Genomic DNA, 15,797 nt, shown 5'->3' with positions numbered 1-15,797 from the left:
CTTTAGCTTAAAAGGTGTGGCGGCACAGGTTTTTTATTATTTGTACTATTCTTTTTACTTAGTAGAAGAGTGTGTTTGTAGATAATTCATGTATTATTTTGAATACAGCACTTTGACTTGTCACAGAGTATACTTCTACTTTAGGTATTACTAGTTATTATTGTTACTATAGTATTAGTTACAAAATATGTAAATGTTTCATTGTCCATCTTCAGCCATTCTCACAGCCTTAATTGGTGAATCTCTCAGTGAGAAAGAGAAAAAGATGTTGCATTCCTGGAACAGGCGTGTCGTTGATGACAGGTGTGTTTACATGTAGAACTTGACTGAAGACACCAGTCAGCAGAACACCAGACACACACACACACACACACACGCACATGATTTATTTTTCTTCTGAGGGTGTACGTGTGCCACCCCAGAGTTAAGCAGGTGCATGGTGTGTGTGTGTGTGTGTGTGTGTGTGTGTGTGTGTGTGTGTGTGTGTGTGTGTGTGTGTGTGTGTGTGTGTGTGTGTGTGTGTGTGTGTGTGTGTGTGTGTGTGTGTGTGTGTGTGTGTGTGTGTGTGTGTGTGTGTGTTTGTGGGCGTCTGTGTGTGTGTGTGTGTGTGTTTGTGTGCGTCTGTGTGTGCGTGTATGTGTGTGTGCGCTCTGATCGAGACGGTCTGATCGAGACGCGCGTGCGTGCGTGCGAGAGAGAGAGAGAGAGAGAGAGAGCAATGCAGTGTACAATGTAAGCCAGTGAGGAACATCTTGAATGATCAATTTCGAATCAATGTATTCTTGCCCACCTTATATCATGACAAGATTTTACTACACAACCCAAACCTCCACCAACGTGCCTTTAAACTGGATACATCCAGTCAAGGTGAATCTGATTTTACCATTCATGAAGCAAGCCAAGCAAGTATAGATTCTTAGCCTGGCAACGCCAAAAAGCCTTCACCTCACTGTACTGTATGTGTCACTCATCGGAAATAGCAAAGCGATAATCTCACTGCGCGTTGTGCTATGACACGCAGCAAGCTTAATAGATCTGCTATTTTTTGCTGATTGACACCAGCGCGTAACTACAGTAAGTATGAATCCAGCCTAATGCAGGTGTTGAACGGGGTTTGAACCTGCAGTGTTATGATGAGATCAACACATTAACTGCGGCAGCTACAGCTGAAGTATTTATTACTGTAACTAAACCAAGAGTAATTATAATGAATTAAGCAGCGGAATATGAGGGAACGTTAATTCACAGCTAAAACCTGAAGCTTAAAGCTGGTATAAGTGTTTTGGTTTCTTTCTTTCTTTCTTTCTTTCTCGACATTCTGCTAATAATAATAATCACCTACATGCTCCCGCGGGGGAAATAAGTTCTCACCTCAACCCATGCATGATGCCCAGAGAGAGGCGCGGAACAGTTATGGAGTTAGGCATCCTCGAGGTCCAAGGACACTTTGACGGGTCATAATCGACACATTGCTGGCAGGCCTGGAATCGAAACCGGGACAACTGGGGACTCCTGCACCCCTGGCGAGCTCTCTTAGCATTCGGCTATGCCACGCCACAAGTTATGGTATTATATTATTTATACAGTAAACACTATAGAGGATTTGATCAGTAACTGGTCTCTCCTGATCTAATCCAACAGAAAATACATTTTCAGGCCAGGGCATTCATTCAGAACTGGATAATCGTTTACAGTAAACAGTATTTGTCAGATTAAATTTGAGAGTGTCCCGGTACCTATACCAATGTTGTCAGCTATCTTCTTTTTTTATCACTTGTTGAGTACTAGGCTACTTCTTTTTTTTAATATATATATGTTTTACTCATTTTCACTAATTGTCCAGTTGCTACTTGTCATCTTTAGTGTGAACTTCTGTGTGTGCTGGAAATGAAATGTGGAGCACAGCTGGTGTATGAAATACCAGTAATAAATTACGGTAGAAAATCTAAGAGTTATTGCTAGTGTTTGTCGGGCCATTTTTAAAGGCACACGCCCAATGCTCCGGGCTCTGCTCAGTCATAATATTTCCCAAATCAAATGTAGGTTATTTAAAAAACTAAAACTAAACTTATATACATAGTCCGCTGGAAAATGTACGTTACTGGATGGTCATCCTGACAACTCCATCAATCACACACACACACACACACACACACACACACACTCATATACACACATGCATGTACAGACACACCAATCACACGATCTAATTCTTGCTCCCCCCCCCCCACCCTCCTCTTTTGTGTCCGAATTTCCAGGAAAGGGAGTCGGACCCGCCGCCCTGGTCTCCATGACGACCGTCCGCGATGACAGGTGTGTTTATACGCAGTGAACTAATGACTGAAGGCTTCAGTCAACAGAACGCCATGTGGCACCAGTGGTGGAAGAAGTACTTGAGTATTACTTGGAGTAAAAGTAGCGGTATACTACTACAATGTAGTCGTTAGAAGTAGCCTACTGTACACATTGTACGCATAAACACACATGCAGCAGAACTGTGTCCTCATGTGCTACTCAGGCTGCTCTTTCTCACGTGTTGTAAAGTGTTACACTTGTGTAATGTGAATAACACACATCTGTCTGTCTGTGAATTACAACCAGTCTGGGACAATACACCTGAGAATGCACTACACAGTCTAGTACTAATTACCTCAAAGGAGGTTCGACCAACTCGCTTACAATGAGTCAATAAGTCAGTCAGTCAGTCTAAAACCACAGACAGACAGACAGACAGACAGACTCCAATATGGATATTTCACTGGCTCTATGTGTGAGCAATGTCCGCCCATTGCACGTTTATTTAAAAAAAGTTGTTCTCAAACGCTGATTTTACAATACCCACATTAACCCAGAGTTTAAGCACACGCAGGCACGCATGTACACACATAGGCCTACTGTACAGTGTACACACACGCGCACACACACACACACACACACACACACACAAACACACACACACACACACACACACACACACACAGTCTTGGCTCAGGTAGATGTGAGCTGACCTGTCCATCATTTTTGGAATTACCCCCCTGTCATGTGTGAACAATATGTCCATATATATGCATGTCTATGAATGCTGCGTGCGTGCATGTGTGTGTGTGTGGTACATGTGTGTAGTTCTTGTCTAAGTAAAATAAGTTACGGCCCCCCCGCAACATATTTCCTATAATAACCATGGATATAGAATCTCAGCTGCCAGAAGGAAACATGTAGCTGTTAGTATTAATACACCATACATCCTTTCTACCATCTTCTCCTTAGGCACCCGTTTCTTTTTCTCTTTCTTTCTTACAGCTCTCAAATGTATATGAAATTAGGTTTAAAATGGGCTTGTATTTCATATAGAGAAGTACTCACTCCTCTAGTATGCTATTTCTGTCATGTTGCCTCAAGGCCTGTTCCTTGTTTACACTGTTGATGTTGGCTCTGAGGTTATACTATATAATAGGTCAATGGTTTCCTAAAACCAGTGGTGAAAGAAATACAATAACATGTATATTAATATATTTAAACAGAATGTCTGAATATTACGGTATATATCGTGATATTCTGCCTACAATAAGCTCAATACGTCCATTATGTGCAGTTAAAGGACAATGCCAGACTTTAAAGACATGGTGAAATGGTTTAATTTTGGCATTTTATTTTTAAGTTTCAGCCTCAAATGGCAGAATCTTAGTTTCTGAACCAGTGTTGCATCCCTCCAGGCTATGGGACGTAAGCCTGTCTCATGCACAACCATGCAGTGGCGTTTGGAAACAAAGTGACAGAGAGACGTGGAGCAAAGCCAGGGGATCATTTCTAACCTGTACACAACCTAAATACATATTTTAGTGTGATGATTAAGTTTAAAACGAATAATACACTGTCTGGATGTCATCTTGAATGAGATTAAAAACGTAGTAGTTCTTTAACCCATTCTGACCTGAGATCAGATTCATACGAGGTTTCCACTGGACACACACTGGTCTGATTAACCCATTCTGACCTGAGATCAGATTCTAAAAAAGTCAGTCGCTCTTCGATTTTTCAAAAATAGCAGACCTACAAGCTCGTAGCGCGCCACTCGGTGGCGCGCTATGAGCTTGTAGATCTGCTATTTTTCAATAGCTAAAGCATAACATGATGCTAACACCATAATGGGTTCCCGTTCAGAATGGGTTAAGTTTAAAACGAATAATACACTGTCTGGATGTCATCTTGAATGAGATTAAAAACGTAGTATAGTTCTTTAATCAAAACCACCTGTGTTTGGAGGACGATGCAGCAATGGGAATCAAACCGTTGAGCTTCATTCTTATTGGCTTTTATTGATGTGTAGCTCTACACGTCATCACGCAGCACGTTTTTGTTTTAAGGAAGTAATTCATTTTTCATGGACCTTTGCCGATTTACAAGCTCACAAGATCTGCTTGTAGATATGGTATTTTCTAAAGATTTTGAAAGATTTTGAACACTTTTTTTAAATGGGACATTCTGCATAATGACTACTTTTACTTTTGGCACTTAACCTATATTTCAGTTCAATACTTTCAGTTCAATGTTGAATACCGGACCTATACTATATGTAACAGTAGAGTATTCCTACATTGTGGTATTGATACTTTTACTTAAGTAAGAAATGTGAGTACTTGGTCCACCACTGCCTACAGTATTGTCATTTGTGTGCTGCTACCCCCGTGGGCCTGCTTCTGTCGTATGTCCTTAGACCTTTAGCTCCGTTGCAGCAAGCCAGTCCAGTGTTTCATTGTCTAGGTCAATTAGCCCACGGTCACCATTCGCATTCGGTGGCCGGTATATAGGGCAGCTGGTCAGCACATGTTCAACAGTCTGTGATGGGTGGGCCTGCTAGTCTACCCCCATTAGCCTGCTGCTACCCCCGTGGGCCTGTTGGTCGTTGTGTGCTGCTGGTACCCCTGTGGGCCTGCTGGTCGTAACACAAGCGGGCCCTGTTTGCCCGCGTGACGAGCAACAGCCAACATCAGCAGCCGCTTGCCGCTCTGTGAGTTTTACGGCGAGGCCCTGTACCACGTTTTTACTGTGCCAGCCACATTCACGAGTTTATGCCACTCTGCCAACACTAATCTAAAGGGATCTTCCAACCTCCACCAAGGTTTGTAAGCCAGATGCTTTTGTCCAAAGTTTCTCAAACCTTTTTTCTTGTCAATGACCCCATTTGTAGACTTCAACTCAGGTCTAAATGGGTTCATAATTTTTTTAATATTTTTAACCGCACATCCACCACCTATTTGAGTGATCGGATGGCTTCTTCATTCAGCAGACGCTCTTAATCCAGAGCAATTTACAGTAAGCAAGGTCATCACAAGGTAATACAAATGCAGATAAATAGGATCATAAGTAAACAAAGTATCATCAGTCTAACAGTAGTCTATCAGTAGAATTGAAACATTGAAACTATAAACACTATAGGAAGCCAGGTCAATAATGACCTAACATGCTAGCTATCTAAATAAAATAAAATAAATAGCCTTTGCATAAGCCTGTAAGGTCGTCGAAGTTAGGGCAAATGCTGCGAGTGCGACAAGTGCTATGGGCTAAGGTCGAGTCTGAAGAGGTGAATCTTCAGATTAAGGTGGAAGATCGTGAGTGAGTCTGCTGTTCTAATTGCAATGGGGAGTGCATGGGAGCCAGAAGGGAGAAGAGTCTGGGACGTGTGGAGCATTGTCCCGGATGTTAGTACTCAAGTAGAAGTACTTTCCACCACAACCCTGTGCTGATACAGTGTGTGTGTGTGTGTGTGTGTGTGTGTGTGTGTGTGTGTGTGTGTGCGCGCGCACACACACACACACACACACACACACACACACACACACACACACCCTATGGTCAATAAAAACAAATGAGGTAGCGCCAAACAAGGCATCCTCTCAACACATTTACTGTAAGTATTTGCGATTCAGATCTGCCTGAACCAAACCTCAGCAGGTCTACTCCAGTAACGCCGCGTTTAAATAATGGAACCCACGCCATTCGAAGCGTGACACTTTAAACGCTAAAATCATTATTATTTTGGACTCGTTTTGGCATAAACGCACGGAGCATAACTTCTCCTATCTGAGCAGTGGGCCATAAATTGCCTGATTGCGGCATGTACAAATTGCTGTTTTGACTTTGCGTCGAAGCATAAATGCATTTCAGGCGTTGCATCAAACCGCTAGGTTGTCAACACTGGGCCCGGGGACCACCCGGGGACCACCAGCGGGTCGAAAAGGGACCACTTCGGAGTCTCTAACTCTGAGAGTGTAGCAGTGGTGTATGCTCAAGTACTGCACTTAAATACAATTTTAAGTTTTAGCTTTACTTTCAATTGAATTTCCAATTTCAAATACTTTTATTCTAAGCTATACTCCACTACATCTCTGATGTACAGTACTGTATAAGCACAAATCTACAAGCTTGTGCAGCTTGTAGATCTGTGAGTTTTCTTTAACCCATTCTGACCTGAGATCAGATTCATACGAGGTTTCCACTGGACACACACTGGTCTGATTAACCCATTCTGACCTGAGATCAGATTCTAAAAATGTCAGTCGTTCTTCGATTTTTCAAAAATAGCAGACCTACAAGCTCATAGCGCGCCACTCGGTGGCGCGCTATGAGCTTGTAGATCTGCTATTTTTCAATAGCTAAAGCATAACATGATGCTGACACCGAAATGGGTTCCCGTTCAGAATGGGTTAATAGCCAACATATAAATGGTTAAAGTGGTTACAACGATTGTGATGCTATATACCGGTACACTACTTTTGCTGGGGACCCTCCTGGAAGGAACCCACACAGGGACTCCTGGGGGTCCCCGGACCGCACTTTGAGAACCACATGCAATAATGAACACATTTGTACAATTGCAACATATTACACAACTCAAATGGCAAAGCACAACATGGGTAATTACTCATGTAAATGGAACAAAAGTGGGGTCACTTACCGGTTAATTCTCCCATCAGCCATCGCAGAATCATTGGCTGCTAATGAGCCATGTGTCATTATGCGGGCACTGCCCATACGCAGTGGTCAAAAGTAACTAAGTACATTTACATAAGTACAATTTTGAGGTATGTGTACTTTACTGGAGTATTATCAATTTCCAATACCTTTACTTTCACTCCACTACCTCTCAGATCCAAATATTGTACTTTAGTTACAACCGGTGGTTATTTTGTAGATTTTGACATTATTACAAAACATAAACACTTCATTCATTTCGGCTATTTTCAAAAGATCTTTATACTAGACATTTTGGCCGGTCGGTCGGTCGGCGGTGCGACGTAGGTGTGAGTGCGCATAAAGCATAAAGGCCTGAACTCTAGTAAGAGATATATTTAGATTATTTACTCAAGTAAAAGTAGTGGGAGCCTCTGTAATTTTTACTCAATGTATAAAAGTAAAAAGTAGACCTCACTTGGTCTGCCGGCTGTTTCTGTGCAAAGCTACCTGAAACAAATATTAAAATATTCTTAACCCTATAGAAAACACTAAACACAGGCAATTATATTTTTGCAATTTTCATAATGTTGCTGATGTCTGAGGTGGGTGGGTCTTTCAGTACCTTCATGATGCTCAGTGACATCATAGAAGGTATAGGTTTGTTTCTTTTTTTGATTTGATTTATTTATTTTGAAAGTTCCTGTACAAAGAGCATCAGCTGAAAAGGGCTCTGCTGCCATCTAGTGTACAAGTTTGGGTACAGTTGATCAACGGACCAATCTATGATTAAAGGTAAACGATTGAAAAATAAAAGAAAACTAAATTGTTGTGAATGTGAACAGTCTAATGTTGTAAACATTAGACTCTCTCTCTCTGTGTGTGTGTGTGTGTGTGTGTGTGTGTGTGTGTGTGTGTGTGTGTGTGTGTGTGTGTGTGTGTGTGTGTGCGCGCGTGCGCATGTGTGTGCCCCACATGCATCTCCCCTGCCAATCTCTCTCTCTCTCTCTAATAAGCATACAATTACCTTTTTCCAGCAGTAATGAATGGTATTTAGCGCTTTTCCAATTGCTCAAAGCACTTTACTTAATGGTTCAACGCTTCAATATGTATTATTATAGTTGCATGTATTATGGCAGTTGGTATTCTTAATAATTTTACCACTACTCTTAACTTAAAACTTCATAATGAAATCGTAATAATAAATGTAACTTAAATTCTTAATATTGTAAGCATAATGATATCGTGATATTTGACCATAACTCCCTCCTCTGAGGGAGCTACCTTTGGGGAAGGGGGTTGTTGCCCAGACAGGGGCCAGACTGGTAATATGTTGTAAAACAATGAGTAATGGTAATATTTAGTAATGTTTTTGTTTTTTTTAATAATATAATATAATAATTCTTCTTTACCACTTGCACCACAGCAAACCTATTCTGGGGGAACATTAACCAAAAGTAGCTGATCTACAAGCTCACAAGCTGTCATGATGAGGTTGTGCAGCCTATATATTTTGGTTCTGTTTTACTTTTAAAATAGGCCTATATTGAATATAGCCTAGGCCTACTTACTGTAGAACTGAACTGCAGTCTGCAGCACATTAACTGTAGAACAAGAAGAAGCTCATTCTGACCTATCAATATGAATGTCACAGTTTATTTTGAAATATGTATAATAGTAATATAATATTATAATTATATTATACAATTACGATGTCTTACATGTTATTAAGGCAAAAATATACCCTATGCTTGCAGGCGTTTGGTAGAGACGTTGTTTCTGTGTCATTCTGCTGCGTCTCACCAGGCAGCAGTCACCACAAAAGAGCATCTTTGCAGCTTGATTTCTTGAATATTTAAAAACATTCAGTTTAATCATGAGTTCCCTTCAAACACTGAAATCGTTGATCAACGAGCGCCTCTGTGCGGCATCTGAAGACATATTTGTGCTCGTTGAAAGAATTATAACGGACTACGATCAGGAGAAAGCTTTATTCCACTCCAAACAACACATTGAGCAGCCAAGCAGAATCCTGGATGTGGTTTCAAAACCACACCTCAAACTGCACAGAGCAGGTTAGTAACACCATGAAGCTTCAAACCAGTTTAAACGCTGGTTTTAATTTAAACCATAATAAGGAATGGTCCCGTGGAAAACAAATGACCATAGGCTTGTTTGTTTTCACACATGGTAAGGCATGCATGGCCAACTGGCGGCCCGGGGCCCACATGCGGCCCTACCTTCACTTAAGCTGGCCCGCAAGGTAATAGGCTGGAATACTGATATATTATATTGATTTCAGATGTTACAATTCCAAACATGCAAACATGACCCCCTTTAATTACTTCAGTCTATAGTAGCTTTTTTATGTTCAATGTATTTATATTTAAGTTTATAAAGTTAACATTAACACATTAAAATGTAAAAGTAAAGTAAAGCCTTTTGAAATAACAAAAAAATGTGTTTTGAGCTTGTAGATCTATTTTTGCTACTTTTGTGTCATAGAATGACAAAGTAGGACATTAATTATCGCTGTTAATGTTACCATTAAGGAAGCAGCTATCTTTAAGGACTAATGATCAATAATATCTTCTGGTTAATTGCTTGCCCGATGACTGGCTATTGTGGTATAATTTATGGCCATTTTGGTTTCAATTATAGTCAGAGGTGAATACTTCTTATAACTGTTATGCGACACACACACACACACACACACACACACACACACACAGTAATGTGTATACACAGTAATGTGTCTGATCTTACAAATGTTCTTTTTGTGGAATGCAATGCCAGTTCACTCATTTTTAAATACATTGTATCTCTTTTATATATTTACAATGTTTCTCTAGACGTCCTGCAGCTCCCTGACTGTGAACAGCAGAAGAGGAGCCCCAGGCGGGTCCAGAATGAACCAGAGCCTCCACAGATACAACCAAATAGTGATGTCCACTGTCCACAGAACAAAGATGAACAGAAGGAGCTACTTCAAAGACCGGAGGAGGCTGATGCGTCCACACTGACGTTACTAGTAGTGAAAAATGAAGATTTTGATGAGAACAGAGCAACTGTTGCGTTGACCTCAACTGACATTAAACTACAAACTGATATAAAGGACAATGGTGTGTCACAACCAACGAGCGACCTCCAGCATCCACAGATTAAATATGAACAAGAGGAGGAGACCGATGGGCCAAGGCTGACGTTAGTAGCAGTGAAAAGTGACATTGATGACAAAATCGGAGAGACAGAGCCTGTAGCCAGCGCCTCATCTGAACACATGAATTCACAAACGGATGTAGAGGACTTTTGGACATCACAACAAACTAGTGAAGACCAGCTCCTCTCTTCACAGTACTGTTCTGAATCTGACACTGATGACTGTTTTGATTGGGAGGACACCAGGGAAGCTCAGTTAGATTTAAATGCATTGAAAACACACAATGTGGAAGGACAAAGATTGTCTTTGAGCATCAATATGTCCCAGGACCTGGAATCGTCAAAACAACCTCCATCCAAGAGGTGTCGTGGAGCAAATACAACATTTTGTTCTACAGATTGTGGCAAAGAGTTTTGTAGACATGAACATCTGAAGAGGCACAGGAGGACACATAAATGTGAGAACCATTTGTGTACAAAGTACTCTACTACCCCAGACCCAGTACTTGAATGTAGTGTAGACATTTGAAAGTGAAAGTGAAAGTTTCTCAGTCTGAATTTGATTTAAAGTACTGGAATACTTACAGGAACCTAATCATAAAATGACTAATTAACAAGAATTGAACTGCATTGTTTTCAGTTACACTGAAGCAGATACCTGCATCACCAGAAGCATCTCAGCTGTTTTCACCATCAGTGAATAAGTGAGTGTTCACCTTTACAGTCACTCAGGCAACTATCAATTGTGTTCTTAGTGATTGTTTTTTTCTTTCAGAAGTTTGTTTAATTTTTTATGTATCAACGAAACAACCTGAAAAAGTCCAATTGCCCTTTTCTTTTTTTTTTTAAAGTTGCCTGAATTAATTAATTTGATTAACCACTATAATATTACAACACAACACTGACAAAATAGCAGATGTAAGGCCTTGCAATGCATTTTCGCTATTAAAAAAATAATACAATGTCAGTCCCACCAAATCGATTTTGTGTTACTTTTATTTAAAGTGATTATATATATATTTTTTTTAATTGATTAGTTTGAGTAACTCTTGCACCCCTAACAGTCATCACTCTCTTCTAGCCCATCCCAGTACGCAACTCAGTCCAGTACATCAACTGCGGCCTCTGCAACAGCACAACATGCTCCTAGTGTTTGGGAAAGGGTGCGACACTCGTCCACGATGCCCCGGGTTTTCCCAGACATCCACCTACAGACTGTTCCCGTAGAGGTCGAGAGGATCGTCCATGGCATGTCTCGCAACAAAGACTTGAGTCCACGACCGGTTGAGTATGCCGTGAGGATGTTCTTGTTCCTGGTTGACTTTGAGACATACAGGGGTTGGGCTGGTAATGTGAGCTGGAAGGGGAGTTCTGACAAACAGGCCTTGCCTAAAAACCTCACAACGGAGCTGAAAAGATGTCTAGCGCATCGCTTTGGTCCTCTCAAAAGTGTAGAGTGGAAAGCAATTCGTGACCGAATCAACGATAGACTGAGAAATCCGAGAAAGACGGATCCAAGACTTGATGGGGATTTCTGTAGTTATTATTAGTTAGGACTGTTGCAGCTAAAATCCTGTTGCAGTAGCACACAGTAATGAAGGTATTTTCATTAAAAAAATCATTTTTTATTAATAAAATGATACAGGTGTGTGTGTGTGTGTGTGTGTGTGTGTGTGTGTGTGTGTGTGTGTGTGTGTGTGTGTGTGTGTGTGTGTGTGTGTGTGTGTGTGTGTGTGTGTGTGTGTGTGTGTGTGTGTGTGTGTGTGTGTGTGTGTGTGTGTGTGTGTGTGTGTGTGTGTGTGTGTGTGTGTGTGTGTGTGTGTGCGTGCGTGCGTGCGTGCGTGCGTGCGTGCGTGCGTGCGTGCGTGTGCGTGGACTATTTGGTTGCCCTACTTCCCTCCCGACAAGAGCGCTACGTTTCCTCATTCAGATTGGCTACTTTCTCCATTTGCGAGGACGCACACACGTCCGCTCGTTATTATGCGGCAGAGCCGCGGAGAAAATTGTTATTATGAGGGTCGGCTTAGAACTTTTTGGCACATTTTGCCGTCATTTCCGGCACAAGGACCTTATGTGGTAGACTAGAGTCACTAGACAGCTCAGTCATGGTCTGTCTACATGCTGAACAAGAGTCTCTAGACAGCTCACAGTCATGGTCTGTCTACATGCTGAACTAGTCACTAGACAGCTCACAGTCATGGTCTGTCTACATGCTGAACTAGTCACTAGACAGCTCACAGTCATGGTCTGTCTACATGCTGAACTAGAGTCACTAGACAGCTCACAGTCATGGTCTGTCTACATGCTGAACTAGAGTCACTAGACAGCTCACAGTCATGGTCTGTCTACATGCTGAACTAGTCACTAGACAGCTCACAGTCATGGTCTGTCTACATGCTGAACTAGTCACTAGACAGCTCACAGTCATGGTCTGTCTACATGCTGAACTAGAGTCACTACACAGCTCACAGTCATGGTCTGTCTACATGCTGAACTAGTCACTAGTCACTAGACAGCTCACAGTCATGGTCTGTCTACATGCTGAACTAGTCACTAGTCACTAGACAGCTCACAGTCATGGTCTGTCTACATGCTGAACTTGAGACGGAGCATTTGTTTGTCTTGATGGAGCGTGTCACTTTTAAGGTTTGTTTTGTTGTTTATATGCCAATACTTTAAGTTATTTGTCAACCTTTAAGTTCTTTGTTACATTTTATAATGAGGTTTATTGATCGTTTTATTTATTGTTTCTTTTCAGTCCTGATTGTTACGATGTTTGCATGGGTTCCTTATTCTTCATGCCCTTTGATTCACGTGCAGTCAGTGAGGTAAATGATTGTTAATTTGTTGATGAGCATTTTATTGTTTACATACTTTGTTTTATGTATGTTCTGATCATGGTTTATTGTGTTTGTCAGTTTTGACGGTAGGCTTTGCCAAGGTGCTTGGCATAAATAAAGCCTCCAGTATTCCACAAGACAAACTGCCTCGTTCTTCAAGATCAAAGGGTGTGACAGTATGTATGTGGGGTCCTTTTAGTTCAGCTAGGCCCTGAAGCAGTGTGTCTCAGTTGGCTCAATGTTCAGACCGTTGGCTCCCGTGGGCTCTGGGCAAGAGGCCCAACAGGCCCGTTCAGGGATCGAGCTCTGCCTGTAAACCATAGATATTAAAAAAACATTAGACCCGTCTGAAGTGAGTGGTACTGTACTGTACTGTACTGTACTGTACTGTACTGTACAAGCCCTCCTCCCTGGCCTGTGTGTGTCGGTGTTAGGCTGTGCAACAGTGACACGCGGAAAGGGCGTCTACCTTTATATGTCTACGGTGTAAACTAGCAGAAGATTATTCCAGACCGTCCGTCCGTGTGCGTCCATCCATGTACAGCTAATCTCTGGCACCATTGGACTGATTGGCGTGAAACTGTGCGCACACACTCCATGGTTGCCAGAGCATAACCCAGATGTTTCACATTGGCCTGATTATAGTGCCGCTTTTCGCATTTTTTTGACAATACTACAGACGTCACGCACATCGGTACACATGATCTCTATATAGTCATGTCATCAAGACGGACCTGTCTGATTTATCATATTTCACCATGATTGGCTAAGAAGACTTCTACTTAAACTAGCGGAGACCTGTGCTCTGACTAGCAAATATATTATTCTAGTTAAAGGGACCCTTTTTTGCAAAATGGGTCTTTATGTGTGCAATATGTGGTTTTAGATATTTTAGCAGTGAGACCAGTGTCTTTGATGTCATCGACACTGGGCTCACTTACTTCCTGGACTACATGTTGTCCTTATAGGGTTAAATCTTTATGAACTGCAGAGTATACATTAAAATGAAGTGATAGAATCCACACCTGAAACCAGACAGTGTCCTAGAGCAGTGATACTCAACCTCAGGCCCGCGGGCCACATCAGGCCCGCGGGACCATTATGACTGGCCCACCAATGAAAATCTAAAAAAAAGAAGAAAAAAAAATCTGGAAAATGAAATAAAAATAAATAAATCTGAATGAAGTTATCTTTAATTACATTATTATAAGTAATACTATTAGAGTTGTACTATTACTCGAACGAAAATAAAAGCTTGGGGGGGGGGGGGGGGAGATGCAATGCAAATGAAAGACATATACTGTGTATCCCTATTCCCTGACATCATTTTATAGCTAAACGGACAGAATTCTATTTTATTTGAATGATGAAACCCAGCTGCCATTAATAGTTGGAAATGGAAATTGCGGAAATGGAAATTGTGGAAATTGTAATTGCGGAAATTGCGGAAATGGTGGAAATGGAAATTGCGGAAATGCGGAAATGGAAATTGCGGAAATGGTAATTGCGGAAATTGCGGAAATGGTGGAAATGGAAATTGCGGAAATGGAAATTGCGGAAATTGCTCTTCAGTTATAGCCATCTATTTTCAGGTAGATTGTTTTATTTTACTCAGTCAGCCATATCACTACTCATTTTTTTTCATGAAAAAGGTCATAGCTGGGTAATCTATTTTCAGGCAAATTGTGTTTATTGTATTATATTTTACTCAGCCATAACAATTTATTTTCTGTTAACCAACTTGCTGGCTGGCAGGCAGGCAGACAGCTACTCATAGACAGGCAGACAGACAGACAGACAGCTACTCATGGAGAATTGGGCAGGCAGTCAGACAGCTACTCATAGACAGGCAGACAGACAGCTACTCATGGAGAATTGGACAGGCAGGCAGACAGCTACTCATGGACAATTGGACAGGCAGGAAGGCAGACAGCTACTCATAGACAGACAGACAGCTACTCATGGACAATTGGACAGGCAGGAAGGCAGACAGCTACTCATAGACAGACAGACAGCTACTCATAGACAATTGGGCAGGCAGGCAGACAGCTACTCATAGACAGACAGACAGCTACTCATGGACAATTGGACAGGCAGGAAGGCAGACAGCTACTCATAGACAGGCAGACAGACAGCTACTCATGGACAATTAGGCAGGCAGGCAGACAGCTACTCATAGACAGGCAGACAGACAGCTACTCATGGACAATTAGGCAGGCAGGCAGACAGCTACTCAGACAGGCAGACAGGCAGCTACTCATGGACAATTGGACAGGCAGGCAGACAGACAGCTACTCATAGACAGGCAGGCAGACAGCTACTCATAGACAGGCAGACAGTAAGACAGCTACTCATTGACAGACAGACAAATAACTACTCATGGACAGACAGACAGGCAGGCAGGCAGGCAAAGAGCTACTCATGTTATGTTATTATGTTATTATAACAGCTACTCATGTTATGTGCAATAATTTGTGCAGTTATGGAAACAGCTCTTTGTGTTTATGCAAGAAAATGTAACACATTTATTTATTTACATATTGTGTGCATGCACATTGTACTTTGATACATTTTGCGAAAATAAAGCAATTGAAAGAGAGAAGTTATCAAGTATCATTAATGTCGTAATTTTATCTACTGGCCCCTGGCCCCTTGCCATTTTTGTAATGTGGCCCACAGGTAAATCTATTTGAGTATCCCTGGCCTAGAGTGCTTAGAGTGTCTGCCCTGAAACTGGGAGGTCGGGGTTCGATCCCCGGCCGGGTCACACCAAAGACTGTAAAATGGGACCCATCAGATGATTCCCGAGAGCGGCACAGCTGCGTCTCACCGCTCCAAGAGATATGG

The 15,797-nt window shown here is 41.7% G+C and overlaps 1 protein-coding gene across 1 annotated transcript in view; it reads right to left on the bottom strand.

Annotated features, from left to right (window-relative positions):
- chrac1 (chromatin accessibility complex subunit 1) overlaps positions 1-15,797 on the bottom strand; it is a 269,061-nt gene that overhangs the window by 215,990 nt on the left and 37,274 nt on the right. The gene's annotated exons all lie outside the window — the stretch shown is intronic.

This window comes from Protomyctophum bolini (genome assembly GCF_963924005.1).
Source record: "Protomyctophum bolini genome assembly, chromosome: 17".
In the NCBI taxonomy this organism is placed as follows: Eukaryota; Metazoa; Chordata; class Actinopteri; order Myctophiformes; family Myctophidae; genus Protomyctophum; species Protomyctophum bolini.
This window is presented reverse-complemented; position numbering and strand designations above follow the sequence as displayed.